Here is a 16,571-nt window from a genome sequence, read left to right on the forward strand (position 1 = left end):
CAATCTCTTTTTTACCATAGCATGGGAACAAGGGAGCTGTGAAATGTAATTTTACCCTAAGGCCCAACAAATGATCGCATTAAAATGATTTAAAAAAAAGACTTTACATCTATTATATCTTAGAAGTGAATGTAGCATTAGATTTTTCTAAGGCTTCCTGTGAATAATAATGTTTAATAAAATCTGTAAAAAGTCACTTTACAGACGCCCATGTTTCCCACTAGCCCATAGGCAGGGCAGCTGGGCAATCACTACAGGCAGCCCCATGTGCGGTGTTGCAGGCATTGGGTGCTGTGCCCGGGAGCAGAGCAATGCCAGGAGCTGGTTTACTCTCCTCATGCAACGCCGTAGCCGCGGGGGCTCAAGTCAGACCCTGCCGCACCACCTCCCACTGCCATGTACCTCTGCTTGAAGTAGGTCTGTACAGGATGGGGTTTCCCAAAGTGGATGTGTTTAACGTGTCCCAGTATTCCCCAAACTAGAGGAGGCTGAGCTGATTTCGTGCAAGTGACAAGCAGCTGTGGTGGATAGGAGCCTTTTTTGCCTGGTACTGACAACTGAGAGTGCAATGTTTAAGGGAAAAAAAACCCTTCCACTTATGAAGTGGAAAATGGATATAAAGGAAATGCTCTTTGGATAAAGTTTGATTTACAGAAACCTATAGCAGTCTCATTCTTCAGATAAGTGCCTTTCTCCAACTGCTATTACTCAAGAAAACAGGCTCCTCAGAAATCTCTACAGCTGACATATTGCACTGTGACCTTGCAGAACTTGGCAATGCAACTGTGCGTGTTTTTATTGTATTTAAATAGGACCATTAGTTTTATTCATATGTGGACTTGAACTTAACCTTAGCATCATTCTTGCATTGCACATGCAATGTGCCCATGTAGGCATGTGGTTTCTGCAAAGAAGAAGAGAGGAGGCATGTGTGAGGAGGGTGTGCGTTGTACATTTGTACGTTTGTGTACATACTTGCATTAATTTTTTCCACGGATGCATTCCTGTCCCTGTGATGCCTTCTGTCAAATCCTGCCAGCACGATCCCAGTGTAGCCTCTGCAGATTTAGGTTTACCTACTGACTTCCACTGCTTGTACAAAAATGCTTCCCAAATGGAAGCTGACAAATTAATAAGAAATATAAACACATCCTGCTTTAAATGAGTGCAAAGCGGAGCAGCCACTGTCTGACTGATTAAGATGATTGACTGTGGAGAGCTGTGTTGAGTTTCTTTGGTGGGGAAAGTGGTCAAAACATGACGACCAGCCCAAATAATCTCATTCTATCCCCACACCACTTTTTTTTAGGGTACAGTAACTTTCCCAAGAGATATAATGAATTGTCAGGAAAAAATAGAAAACTGGCATGATGAGTGATAGGCATCTCAAAGTTGCCATGTGATGTCTCACCAGCAAACACTTTGACCACCTTATTGTGGGAACACTCTGAGTGCCCCTGCAAGTTCCCAGAAGTATAAAAAGTTATGAGTCCCTGATGCTACATAGTTTCCTAAGTCAGCTTTAAACTAACATGCTGTTGCATTATTAAACAGGCAAAAATGAAAAGAGTAACACAAGCCAGTAAAAAAAAAAAACAACAAACCAAAAACCCCGAAAACCTTAGAAATATGCCTATTTTTTACATACATATATTTTTTATTTGTCTTAAATTATTCTTTACCCCACAACACAGGTGACTAATCTTTCATCATTTGCCTCTTATCTGCATTTTATTTTAAGGACACAGGAAGTCCCACTTGATGAATTTGGTGTCAGTAGACTCAGCAGCCTTGAGGGCTGGGAGGAAACTGGTGACCTTTTGTCTGAGAGTAGGGCAAAATGAAAAGTGAATGTCACTGCGTGGCAATGACAGAATATGTGGAGGCACCTGAAGGAGATGTCACAAGAGGTCCAGAGACGGTAAAACAAAACTGTGTGAAGATTCCTCTGTATCAAAACGTAAACTAAACTAAAACCCCATCTCACCAGGTTCTTTTGCCCATGATGAATAAATTTCCAGTTTCAAATAACAAAACTGTGTCATGGCTTTTCACAGCCCTGATTAGGAGGGATATCTTCCTACAAATATGGAGGAAGTCCTTCCTCCTTACCTTTTTCATTATCTGATTTAAGAGAATTTTAAAGTATGTATCTAGCACTTTTGTTGCAGGTAATCATATTTCTTTATGATCATTATACACTCTCATTTTTTTCTATCACCTTTTACTCTATTAAAATGAAATACTCATATGCCATGAAACTAATTGGAGGAGGGGTGAGGGTGGGTGAATTACCTAAAAGCTCTGGAATCTTACAATAGCCAGAGCCACATATGTCCACAAGGATTCCAGAATTCCTTAGAAAGGAAAGCAATTTTAAGGGACTGATTTTATTTCTTTTTCTGATAGAAAAAGAAGAAAAACTGCAAAGAGCCATTGAAAGACAATTTTCACTGTAAATCAGTACAAACAGATTCAAGAACTGCTGTACTTGGATCAAGACTGTATCTAACCCTTAGTCAACCCAACAATTTAATTTTCAAAACTTGGCTTCCAGTATTGGAAGCATGAGATCAAGCCAAGATACATTGCCAGCAAAAGGCTGGAGCTCAAAACCAGTGTTGAATTACAGAGCCCAGAAGGTTTACGGAAGTGTTTAGTGAAAATTGTTTGCAAATGGGTTTAGAAAAGTTTTCTGCCTCTTGCTGGCTGCTTCAGGATCTGGCCCTGTCAGAAGACAGTCTCTTTTCTGATCAGCCTGGCAGGGATATGGAGGATCTGCATGTGCGCAGGCAGCGTGCTCCGTGCCCAAACCGAAGTCCTCAAATTAAGCTTGAGAATCATTCTGGAAGACATGCTGTAGCCAAGGCAAGTGTCCTGCCAAAGAGGCTACTGGACCCCATCCAGGCATAGCTGGATGAAATGTAAAGCGCTCTGATAGACAAAAGTGAGGTTGCATGGTTTAATGGTCCCTTCTGGACTCAAATATTCCACCAAAACTGGCATATTTAGTGCCTTTTTCTTTTCTTCTTCCCCTCTTTATCAGATGCACTGTTAAAGTGGAATAATTCTGTAAGGAATAGAAGTAAACTATGAACACAGGATTTTGCCCTGAGCAAAGCAGATTTGTGTTTGATTTCTCAGCTTTGTTCTTGCATCTGACATCCATTTAAAGGAATTTCGTGGGGCCTGTAGGAATTGTGCTAATCAATGGGTAGTAAACTTATGCTTTTAAACAGCTTTGTTGTCCCCATACCCAGTGCAGTCTTCACTTACGTCAGGACTTGCACAGGAGTGGTTTTGGCTATACCTCTGTTTCAGGAAAGCCCTGGAAATAGGTTGACATAGTTAAACGTATTGTCCCAGTTCATTCAGAGCAGAACAGAGACCGGAGATACCCATCAGGATAAGCAGCTCCTAGAGGCCACAAGGAAACATATTTGCATGTCATTGAGATACATTTATTTCTATGCCTTCACACAGCAATACAGACAAGCGCTTTTTAGTGGAACTGATTATGTTCCTCTTGTAACAGCACCTACCAATTTGTGATTATGGCTTTCTAGGTTTTTTACTTAAAAATTTACTTATTTTTTTCACTTGGAATCTTTTTGAGATTTCTTGCTTCTTTCCGTACTCACTGAGCTTATGCATTTAGCTTAAGTCGGGGGAAACGTACTTTTCAAAACCTACTCGTCCCTTCTAATGAAAGCCCCAGTTTTGGTGCTGTGTCTAACGTTTGTAAGAGCACATTCACCATGTCGTGAAGATAGAGAGCTTATTAACTGTGGATGAAGTACCTTCTGCCAAAAGTCACTAGGGAATCTCTCAGAAGTGCTGACATTGCTCAGATCAAGGGTTTTTTATATGAATTTCTTAAAATAACTCTGGGGACAAATCATTCAGAGCTATTGTATCATCAGGTATTATTGTGGATGGCTTCTTTCTCTCCTCTGCACTTGTTCTGCTAGGCCTGTTCAGCACCCTCTTCAGCACCCATTTGTTTCCCAACATTATGTTCCTAGAATGTAAAGTAGTAGAGGGAGACCTTGCTGTACTGAGAACAATGCAATAGGATTTCTAGGGGTTTTCCTACTGAAAGACTGAACATTGCACTCATAAAAGGTGGGTGCTGGTCCCAGCCATGCAAAATGAAGTCTATTTGTATGTATCCTCGGATGTATGTAGGGAGATGTGTGCAAGCATCCTCCCAGTATGAGTTACCACAGTCTTATTCCATTTTTTTCTCATTTTTTTCCTGAAATTCTCCACATGGCACCAAACCAGCAAGGAGAGTCTAAAGTACAGGTATCTGTAAACCATGTGCAGATATTCATACCTCTTAAACTAGGCAAAATGCCACCTAGGTTGGTAGCATAGGACAAACAGCCTGGCATCTGTCCTCAGCCTGGCCTGCATTACTGTGGGGGATGTGAACCACTGAATGTGTAGTTTCATGCTCAGCTTGGTGGGCAAAACAAGTTCCGTAGAGGATACAGTTTTCACCCAGTGTGTCACCAAAGTATCTCAGGCTTTTCCCACTGACCTTAGTCTAAAGAAGCCTTCTAGGAACTTGGACAAGCATCTGTGGGGGGATGAGACATTTGCACTCCAGCTACAGACTTCTGCTACAGTACAAGAAAAAGACATTAACCACTCGACCTCTGCTTCTCTCTCAGAAAAAGCTTACCCTCCTCTGACCCTGCACGGGATGTGAAAATACAGCAGACAGGAGCTGTGCACTGTCAGCACAAGGCAAGTAGCGGGCTCTGAAAATGAAACGCCAGCTGGAGCCAGGTGCATACCGGAGATCGCTGTGTGGTGGCACTGGTCTTGCTGCATCCCTCAGCTTGCCCATGTGATGCTCAGCATTGTTTTGACAGCAGGGTCAGCCCCTGTGCTCGAGATTTTAAGGAGAAGATGCAACAAAGTCAAAACTAATTATTTCCCTGCACAGCAAATAGCTGCTCACCGAGGAGGGAAAACCCAAGGCAGGAGAACCTTTCCCTGTGAGGAATCAATATTGAGCCATGCCTGGCCATTTCTTAAAGCTGAATCCTTTTAGCCAAACAAAGAATAAATGAGACTGTCCCAGAAACACTCTGTATGTTTAAAGCCAGCTGTGCACGTAAGTGCTTTCCTAAATAACTGGTCTTAAGGAAGCTGATAGTGGTTGAAAGATCCACTCACTGATCACAAGTGTGTTCTGCTAACACAGTGTTGCTTTTGTCCTTGAAAAAAGGCATGTTTGATGTTACATGAAAGTTAGGTTTAAACTTTAGCGATGGGCTGATTGGCTGCCTGCTATTTTATATTGAAAAACACATTGCCTGCTTACCTGCAGCACTGTTCTCTCTAACTGATTCTTTCCTAAAGGTATTTCCCACTCTTCTACCTCTTTCCTTCACTCTGATTAACAATCATAGCATGATCTCATCAGGCCTCGACAAGTATTGATGTGCTACAGTATCATGAGGCTAATGAAGTGTATTATCCAGTATTTTCTGGTGACACATAAAAACTCCCTTATGAAAGACGCGGGAGACAGAATATAATATAAATGCCTTCCTGGTAACAGCAGAGCACTCTGGGCCCCGCTGTGCTGGTGTGAGTGCACTATTTAATGGAGCTCTGTGGGGCAGCGTGGTGGGGGAAGGCAAAGGACAGGGAGAGGGGGGTCTGGGTCTGGAGACCCTGCTGTGCTGTGACTGCAGAGGAGGGGACAGGGTCAGGCAGGACCTGGAGCACTTTGTGGGAGAGCAAAACCCCCAGGCACTCTCCCCGGGTGCTGCCCCAGCACCTCAGCAAAGCCCTCTGAGACCAGCAGACCTCTGTGAGACTCTGCAGGCTGGCTCCACTTGCTGCTGCAGTTTTCTTTTCCCTGTTACCTCCCCACTGCCCTGTTAATGCGAGAACGTTATTAGAGTATAATATTAAACATTCACTGCGTAAGTCCATTCCTTTAAAAAGGATGGGTGTAAACATACATCAGGTATTTTGTTCAATTAACCTTCCTCCTTATTTACAATTATTCCCTGAGCGCATGTCAAACATTAAACAATAAGGGTAAAAAGGCTGAATTACTTTCTTGTCTCTGCCATGTCATGACACAAGCGTCAAACCCAGCAAAGCCACATGCCCATGAGGACAGCAGTGCTGTTCAAGGCCATGAGCAAAGCCACGGCTCCAGCTCTGCAATTCTCTGCTAAGCCCTCTGGACCCTCAGCCGCACCAAGGCTGGTAGAGGCTGGTCTGTGCCTAGGGCAGGGTGATGGGGCAGCCCCACAAAAACTGGGTGAGCATCCAGCCACTCAGCAGGTGCCCTGCTTGCACCAAGCCTCCCTGGGGAGGCGTGCTTCAGGTGATGTGCTCAGAGCCCCAGGGTGAAGCTGCGCTGAGCTGGTTTCCCCACACCTCCACTTCAGGGGGAGCCTTGCAGCCTCCTTTTGCAGGTGACCCCGAGCCTCTCCCCAACCTTCCCCTTCATTTGCCAGTGAACTGATTGCTCCTTCATTTTAAAAAGTGCAGATCCTGAAATTCCCATTCTTGAGTGGAAGGCAGAGGAGATTCACAAGGTTAAAAACCCTCAGCCTCCCTGGGGCCACTCTTGTGAGGGAAGAAAAGAGAGAGAGAGAGAAAAAAAAAATTCAATAAGAGGTGCAGCAACAAAGAAAACCCCTTTCCTATCAAGCCCTCTTTCCCCAGCATCTGTGAACGCCTCACCTCCTGCACAGTCTCCCAGTATAAACTTTGTTCAGCACACTCAGGGTAATCTTTTCACATCATAAAACTTATAATCCTCCTAAAGTGGTTTCCTAGGGTTTGAGGTATGATGCACTTATCAAATAACTGAAACAAATAAATCAGCTTATTTAGGCTGTGATCAGTGTGTGTGTAGCTCTGTGTACGCAGGGAGGAAGCCAGCGCCATACCAGCATTTGTATACATTAGCAACAAAGCTGTCTGTGACAAGCTGTCCTCTGCACAACTAAATATTTAGTTGCATATCATAAGTAACTTCTTAAGTGATTAAAGCGAGAGGGTGCTCTCTGTCTGTGCCTGCGTGGGGAGCCAGGGTGTCGGGGCGAGCAGAAAGATGTGGAAAGGGAGGATGCCCATTGCTGTAAAGCCCCAGGACCCTGTAGTGCAGCTACTCACTTCAGGATAGGCCTGGCTCCATCCAGGGTTGAGTGGCCTGGGGCATGCTCTGCTGTCACCCGTCTCTGCCGAAGTGCTGGCTTCAAGTAGGGTCCACCTGGCTCTCGTGCATATTTGAACAGAGTTCAAGCTTTCAAATATTTGTTGCTATGTTTTATTGGTGTTATAGCAAGGTTTATTTTTAACCAGGACTGTAGTTATGGATTACCATGGTGGCATATTTTTTGCATGTGCAAAATTTAACTAATAAAGTGATTTCATATTGAAGAATTATAGAATACATGCTCCCTATTCAATATAAACACTTTGTTAATAAACTCGAAGCCTATTAGCTTGTAAAAACTGACTTTGAACAACAACAGGCTAGAAAAGCTATCTTCTAGAACTTGCTCCCTGTATGTTTTCCTGCATGTATATTAAAGACTTTCTTCAGTGTTCAAGAATCGTTACAACAGTGCTCACTTAAAATGTTGGTATTGTTGGCATATAGATACATGCTTAAGAGTATCTCTTGAATATGATATTTCAGCTAGGGAAAAAGAGAATGTATCAAGCCTGCCTTAGGAATATGGGCCCAGTTTTTTGATGTAGGGGCCTGTCATCCTCCTGCTGCCTCCTGCCCCTTCCCCCTGGCTTTTGCTCTCCAGAAGATGTTTCAGTCCCTCCGTATTCTGAGGGGGAACTCCAGAGGCAATTTAAACTGTTTTCAAGATTCCTGACGTTGTTTCTGCTTCTGATGTCGTTTCTACTTCTGCCATGTACAGGCGAAGGGCAGACCAGACCCAGGCCGTTGCCCTGCACAGATGAACCACCCCTGGAAAAGGGTTGTCGGAGTCTGATGGTGGCAGTGCTTGGGGAGCAGGGATGTGGCTCTGTCGCACTCCCAGGTGACTGACACATCATCCTGCCTCCCCACCAGCCTCAGGGGGCAGCCCCTTCCCTCCCACCCCTCGCTCAGGTGCCTCAGCTGACAGGGAAGCTCCAGCTGTGCTGGGCCTATCTGGGCATCTGGAGTATATTTTGAGGAGGCCAGTGTGGGATTTGAGCAGCAGCTTCGATGGGGACAACAAAAACCCAGCCCTCCCTATTCCTTGTAGAGGTGTTTGTTTAAACCCAGAGGCCAAACTGACAAAACGGTTTCAGCTACCAAGAAAAATGCCTACAGTTTGCTCTGGTGTCCAAGGCATGGAAAAACGTTAAAGACTTTGCGTCCATGAAATGCTTCTCACAGACTGTGTAACTTGCATCCTGGAGAGCAGCATGAGGAAGACAGTAGCACGCATCATTTTCTTTTCTAGAACGTACTGGGTTAATAATAAAACTAAAGCTAAAATAAGTATTCACTAGAAAATAATTTCAGTCTGTCATTGAAATAATCTACAACTTATCTAAAGTAAAGTGAGCTGTACTAGACTCTAGCAGCTCTGAAACCATTATGAATTATTGAATAAGTAATATTTTTTTTATTATTATTGACATAATAAATATATTTGCTTGAAAACATCCAGAGCTGCATAGGCATGGAAGTATTTATGAGCCTGGGCTCTTTATAGCACTGTTTTACAGGGTGCTGTCAGCTGTGGAGGGGAAACAGAAAGAGAGAGAAGAAGGTTTCACCTCTGATGTTCTTGTTAACAGATACAGTGCTTCAGTCAGCCCCATCTCTACAAGACCTTGTCTTCATGGCAAATAATAAAATAAAAAAATAAAATAAAAAATAAAATAAAATAAAATAAAATAAAATAAAATAAAATAAAATAGCAAAGTGGTGTGGCTGGATTTCCTATCTTTTTAACTATTAGTTCTTGAACCACCATCAAATCTGAGTTCCTGCAAACTGAAATAATACCGGTTTTGGTAAGGCAGGGCATCTCAGGCGTTAAGTTGCCACCAGATCAGCTCTGGAAATCATGAAACCTAAATATATGGTCAAAATAATGGTATACTTGTCAAGCACTGTTGAAAATCTTTGCATGCAGCAGCTATGGAGGTGCCTGCAGACACAGCAGAAGCTGCCACTGCTGAAGAGACTTTTCCAGCTTGGGTGTGATCTCCTGTTCCACAGCATGCATTTTCCCAGAGGATGATCAGCCTGAGAAACACTGAAATGCCAGGTAAAAAATACCGTGGTGGGAATTGCTGTGAGCAAGACAGTGTCCACACACAATGAAATCAGTGCTGGCTGAGCACCTTTGCAATCGGTACATCATGGCTTAACCTAGCCACAGCACCTGATGGGTGCTTGGGTGCTGCTGGGGCCAAATGCTGACTACCTTCTGCATGACTTCAGAGTCCCCTCTGGTACAGGGTGCAAAGTACCTGGGGGGAAAATTCTCCTTCTGCAGCAAAAGCTGCATCTTATTTTTTTGCCTGTCTCCTTAGGTAGCAAATATATCATCAGTGGCTCTTCAATTTCCCTAAGTAAAGAAATGAGCAATCACTACCTATGAATTCACAGGAGTGCTTGCTATAAGAAAAAAAAACAACGCAGCATATTTTAAAGAGCTCTCCTCCCAGGAATGCAAGCCCAGACAAAGATTTAACCTGTTTTTTAATTTAAGTCTGGTGGAGCAACATGTCATACCTCAGACATTGACAACAAATCAGCCTTTATTCAAGTGTGAAAATTAAGACATAAATTGTTGGCTGCTTAGCTCTCAAAACAAAGTCAAGCTACAAAAAATGTGATATTTTGAAGAGAAACAGGAAAAAATTTATCAATGTTTTTGTTATTATTGCATTAGCCTTCCTCTTGATCTTACTAGCTATAGATACTTGATGTCGGCTTAAGTGCTTTCCATTCTTCCCATAAGCAAATTCTGGTTGAATACTATATATCATTTTACTCTTGATCGCTGCTAGTCTCAGTACCTCATTACAGCAGAGCACTTTTTGAAACTGAGCTATAGCCTAGATACATGATTGTATAAAGTTTTAAATAAACATACAACATTTACGTTATGTTGTTTCACAGGGATGATTTATAGTCATTTTCTTCTTCCAGTCCTGAGCTCTGGACATAAAAGACACTGAGCTCTCTGCTGTTTATCCAAGCTAAATCCTCTGTTTGTTCTGCATAAGCGTTCTTGATTCCTTAATATATTGCAGGCTTTAGCTTCAGGTTTATTCCCTCTGGGATGGTGGAATTAGATGCATTAACTGACAAAGATAAGGTACGGACATTGCAGCTTAATAGCCATTAAAATAGATACTGTGATAACAAAAATGGAGCTAGAAAAGGGAGTTGAGGTTGTGATGTTTTAAAAATATGTATTTACAAGACTTAGATCAATAAATTAAGATTTCAGAAATCTCCATAATGAAACCTCCAAATGACATTGGGATTTTGGTTGGTTTTTACTTCGTAAGGGTAAGAGAATCAGAAATGGAAGATATTGTGAACTAGGTTACACATTGCCTCTCGTGTTTCCAAAGACAGCATTGTTTCTTCTTACCAAAATGACATTATGTAATCTGAATGCAGAACCACCAAAATACTGCTCTGTACTACAGGAGAAAATTAAGAAAGTTCTGTAAGATAATGCAAGTCTCTCAGGCTTAGGAAAACCTGGGTGGATTCTATTTACCATGATCCTTCTTTCATCAGCGTATTTAAATACATACATATATATATGTTCAAACCACATAGGGGTAGGCTGTTTACTTCATACTGCTATTCTTCATTGTAGCCCTTGTTCTTCTATTACAAAAGCAGATAACACTAAATGCCTGTTTTCTTCTGTGATCTTAAATATTACAAATTTTGAGCGAAGCCCACTTAAAGGTTTTTTTTTATTCCAACTCAGTATTCATTCTTAAATTTTTGTGTAAAAACAGTGTTAGCATTTAAAGACCTAATGTTTGACACAGAAGAAAGATTTAAAGAATTATAGTTTTTAATGTGACATGCCCTAAATCATCTCTTGCCACAGTATAAAAGTTAAGCTCAGATTTTAGAAGCCCTAAATGGACTTTTACTTTTTTTCTAAGTCAGGATTAACTGGCATATAAGTAACAGCCTAGCCACTTTCTCTGCCAAAAATTATCTAACTAAAAGTTTGAATCTGGCAGTGTAAACAGCAGCCCTGCTTGTACTCATACAAGCTTGTTATTTTGTGGTACACAAGCTGGTATGTTCTCCATGCTCTGTAATAGATTGCATTCCATAAAGCATGAAATGCATTTTTATCTGAAACTTGAGTGGTAAAATAAACAGCAAGGAAAACAAAGACATGGGCAGTCTTTTTTTTTTTTTTTTTTTTTTTTTTTAATTCCACAAGCAGTTGTTTTAACTCAGATGCTTTCCTTTTATAGTGGTGGGATATTTCCAGGAGTAATGGGCAGATGTTGTGAATTATTTATTCAGTGAGCATGAAAGGAAGGGCAAAAAAGAAAAAACTCTCAGCTCTTTGTGAACAACTGCTTGAGTATGCACAAAAGTTATCTTTTCAGAAAAACCCACAAAACTAACTTTCTGTAGATGCTGATCAAGATTGTTTTCATTATGAGGTATATAAGGTAACATATAATTTCTCTGCATATTTGTCTTTTTTTTATTATTCTTAGTTGTAAAGAAATCATCCAATTTGTTTATTTGGAAATCTTCAGTTCTCTTCATTAGGTGTACATGTGATAACAAGAAAAGTCAAAAAAAAGGGGGAAAGGAGGTAAGAGTTCACTCCGGCAAAAAACTGGGAATTTGATGGTATACAGGGAGAGGTTTAGCTTTTGTGAGTGGCAGCAAGTGTGTTTCTTCCCTGTGACGGCAAGTGCAATGGAGCAAAACCACTGCTTCCTCCTCCTTCTCCTCCCTGCTGTCCTTTGTGGCCCGCCAACCCCTGGGTTTTTTACTGAGCTCCAAACCTGGATGGAGAACTTGTGATCACCTCATGGGCACAATCACATCTGGCATGGGGGCATGGGTAATCTGCTCAGTTTCTGTCACATTTGTTAGGATAATAAAGATTTGCTTTTATAAGTATTTCAATACTAATAAGTTATGAAATGATTTTTCTATAAAAAGTTTTTGCTAAAACCCTTGCAGTTACTTATTTGCTCAATAGACAGGATATGGCAAGCAATGCTTTACTTTTTCTTTTCCAAACTGTAACAACCAAGCATTAGCTAATGTCCTGGGTTCAGGACACAGGCCTAAACCACAACAGCTAGCTATTCATCAAAACATCTGCATAATGAGGAATCACCTTTATTTTACTACCAGAGAGACAAAAGTAAACAGTACTACCCCATACCATATATTTTGCCTTTTTTCTTTTTTTTTTTCTGTTATTTAATGAATATCAACAAGATTAACCTAGCCTTTATTGGAAAATGGTATGCTTAGACTCCCTTAATTCCCATGTAAATTTGAGAGTTATACATAAGAATTGAAATATTTTCAATTTTTTCTTACAGCAATCACAGGAATTGGTAATTAGCCAGAAGAAAGAAAGAAGATACTGATTTATCTACTAAAAAAGAGCAAAATAAATAGGTTGTACTCATTTACTGAAAAGAAGAAGCTATAAATACCCCTTTTAGGGCATTAAGACGACTGCATTCAATACAGGCAGTCTGAGTTTAAAGCCATTTGTGAACCACTTGGACAGAAAAGCTTTTCCCACATTATTCCCATTTTGCTGATAGGAAGTGGAGGCCCAGATCCTTGTCTGAGATCATTCAACACCCCTATAACCAAGATGGGCAGAGAAACCACAGACTTTGTGCCCAACTCTCTGCCTACCAGCGAGAGCTTTTTCATGAGCAATTCAGGAAAGATTTTGCCATGCTGCACCACATACTGCAACACAAGTTTTTGATCAGGATGGCAAAGCATTGCTTTTCTCTTACAGTTGCAGAGAGACAATGTCTTTGAAGATGTCCTCTTGCAAAGCCTGCCTATTTCTGCTGAGGCTACTACAAGCCACCTGCATTCATCACGATGATATATGTAAATGAAATAGGAATCAGTAGCATAAAAATGTTTATTCTCAGGTAAAACTTTAAGACCATTTTAACGATTTGCTGCATATATGCAGTAAAAAGATACAGTCATGGAGTTTAAAAAAAAAGACCCCCAACCAACCATCGGTTCTGCAAGCTGTGGTGTGATGAGACAGGTAGAACTCCCTCTAGAGGCGCACAAGCGTGTTGCTGAGGTGTGCAGTTTTTCCACAAATAGCAGTGCCCTCTCATGGAGATATAACTATAGACATATATACCTACCACCTCCCTGTGGAAGTGGCGTGCTCTTGCTTTTTGACATCTTGGCTTATGTTTTCATTTATTTTGGGTTATTAGCACAACTTCTTCAGTGCAATAACTGGATTATTATTAGAAAAGTCAGGATAAATCAAAAAGCAAGACCACTTAAAACATTATGTGACTCCACATTCAGAAAAACTGTCATAAAAAAGTCATTGCTCTACAAGTATCAAAAATGTTACATGATTCAAACAGCACATCCTCTACACCACGGTTCCTGGAGAAGGCAGGATCTGGGGTTTACACCAAATATGCACTAATATTCATGAAAGCACAACCATAGCATTGGCTCAAAGTGCTGGCTCAAAGAACAAACTATTAAGCTGTCTTATTTATTTGGATAATATGCATCATGTCAACTTCATGCATGGTATGAATAGGACTCAACCTTCACAGGGTGTGTCCAATTATAAAGCTCATGGTGCCTTTCAGCCCTGATCTGGGTGAGCTATTGTACCACAGTATTAGTCTTGTTGCCAGACTGCCTTTTCAGGTGAACATTATCAATGGTCCAGTGTCCAGTACAACCACCATCTCAAAATGTGATCAATAAAATTATTTTCTGTATCTCCAGAGGTGAAAAACCAAACCAAACCAAACCAAACCAACCCAACCAAACCTCTCACTTATGCTAAGCTGTTAAGCAAATACCTCCAAAACCTAAACTCTACAAAACATTCAGCCTGGAGAAGGCCACGTAATGGTCTTGTGGCAGCCTTCCAGTTTGTGAAGGGGCCTACAAGGGTACTAGAGAGAGACTCTTCATCAGGGACTGTAACGACAGGACAAGGGGTAATGGGTTGAAACTTAAACACGGGAAGTTTAGGTTAGATATAAGAAGTTCTTTACTGTGAGGGTGATGAGGCACTGGAAGCTGGTGCTCAAGGAAGTGGTAAATGCTCCATCCCTGGCAGTGACCAGTACCAGTATGGACAGAGTCTTGGGTGACACAGTCTAGAGTGTGTGGTGTCCCTGCCCATTGTCCTCTGACAATTTTTACAGGTCTTTTCATAACACAGTTGAAGCTCTGTGCATATACAATAATTGTGGAACTTCATCTTCTCCAGTAAACCCACTCTAAATTTCGATGCCATATTATTTTGTCAATGCAGTTATGTCTTGGTAACTGCATCAAAACCCCCTGGTCAAACATTCAGTAACACTACACTTTTATAATCATCTGCTCTCTATGTATATTGTTAGAACAGAACTTTTTGTAGTAATACATAAATTGTTTAAAATGCTGTCAAACTACTACAGGTATTTCACTTGGAAAAAAAATAAAATACTGGACTACAAAGACGTGGGTGCCACTTTTCCAGAAGCATTATTAATGGTGACTATTTTAGACTTCAGTGATGGGGAATGATAGGCTGTAGCATTTCTTCAAGTTAAGAATAGAAAAGAATTGTACTTCCAAGAATTCAACTACTCTGCATTAAAGCCACCATGGGGTTACTGTACATTTATACATCAGAAAGTCAGTAAATTATTTTTCTATATATTAGTCTCTCTTTTTTTTCTTTCTGTTCTGAATGCCAAACTCCTGACTGCTTCTCTACCACAGAGACTTCATATCTGGATAGTCGACATCTGTAAAAACATTTCTAATGAAAACACTACTAATAAAACCCCCTGGAGAAACAAATGAAATGAGATCTAAGTATGCAGCCGCCTTTCTTCAGTTCTGTTTTTAACAATAGCTGGGCTAGTGCTTCGCATCCAAGCCTTGACACCGGTCACGATCATTTAGGCACAGTAGTAGCAAAATAAATAATTGTGTAAATATGTAATAACTGGTATAAATACTTCAGTAGCACTTAGAATATATGATAAAGGACTTTGGTCTTTAGTTGTGCATTAAGGTTTATCTCAGTGGCTGGAATGGAGGAGCATTCAAGCTGCATGAAGGAGACCTATGGATTGAATACTCGAAAGCTCAGTGCCAGACATAAGACTGCTTTCTTTTCCACAACAGCAGTTTTGAAAGTGTATTAGTGTTGAAAGTATTGAATACCTGCTAAAGTATTGTAGAAACAGTGATTATACCTGTTATCCCAAAAGCCAATATACTAGAAAGATCAGTAGCGTACTGAAATAAACCAGTTTCAAAGCAAACCAGTGCCAACTGCTTGCTAAAATAATTTGTCATATTTTTTCGATAATGCATTCCACTGCCTAAGAATTTAGAGAAATTTTTTCTGATAAACACACTAACAATTAACAGGCAAAAAAGGTCTATTTATTTGTAACAGTTCTGAAAATCTTAGCTAATGCTCCATATCAAGGTGTATAAACATATTGCTTTCAGATTCTCTGCCTCAATTTTCAACCTGTACTAAACAATTTGATGCAACTCTTCTGATAGTAAAGATTGGTAATAACAAATCCCCTCCCAGCGTAAGAACCATTAGGAGGGGATATGCTGCCTGAAAATTATCATAAAAAAGAACAGTGTTTCTAACTGTTCTCACTTTTATAGGGGTAACGCTTCTCCTCTTTTAAAAGACTAGATTGGAGAAATACAGGATATAACTGAAGTTTCCTTAGCCAAAGCCAACTGCCAGTTCTGGCCCTGAACTTTAAAGCAGATGGAACTGATTTCGCACAGAACACCCTTCACCCCACCCCACACCTCCCATTTAGTAATTTTTGTGGGCATTTGTTTTCACAGAAACATATTGGTAAGAGTACTTGTTTTGAAATAATTCCATCAACTTCCTTCGCGAAATCTGGGTGCACTATAATCAACAGCAGGAGTTTGCCAGAATGCCACAAGGGCTGAAATGTTGCTCCTCTTCCCGCCCGCTTTTCGAACCAGGAGTGAACCCATAACATGGGCTTCATCTCCAGCAGTCTTTTTACGCTGGGTGAGTTATGAGTTCAGTCCTGGTTCCATGCATCTGTTTTAAATGGCATTCCTTATTGCCATTAAGAGAGGTGAAGATAAAAATTCTAAGAGATTTTTTATTAAAAAATTGTATTTGTTTCTTTCACTTGAATAGCTACAACCTTTACTATTGTTTTGAAGCAATAAAAAGGCAAACAGAACCCAACATAAAAAAATATATTTTTAAAAAATAATACTATCAAGCTTATCTGTGCTATAGATATCTACTACAAATATAGATTTTGTTTCTTGAGTGCAT

Source organism: Psittacula echo (genome assembly GCF_963264785.1).
Source record: "Psittacula echo genome assembly, chromosome: Z".
Taxonomy (NCBI): Eukaryota; Metazoa; Chordata; class Aves; order Psittaciformes; family Psittacidae; genus Psittacula; species Psittacula echo.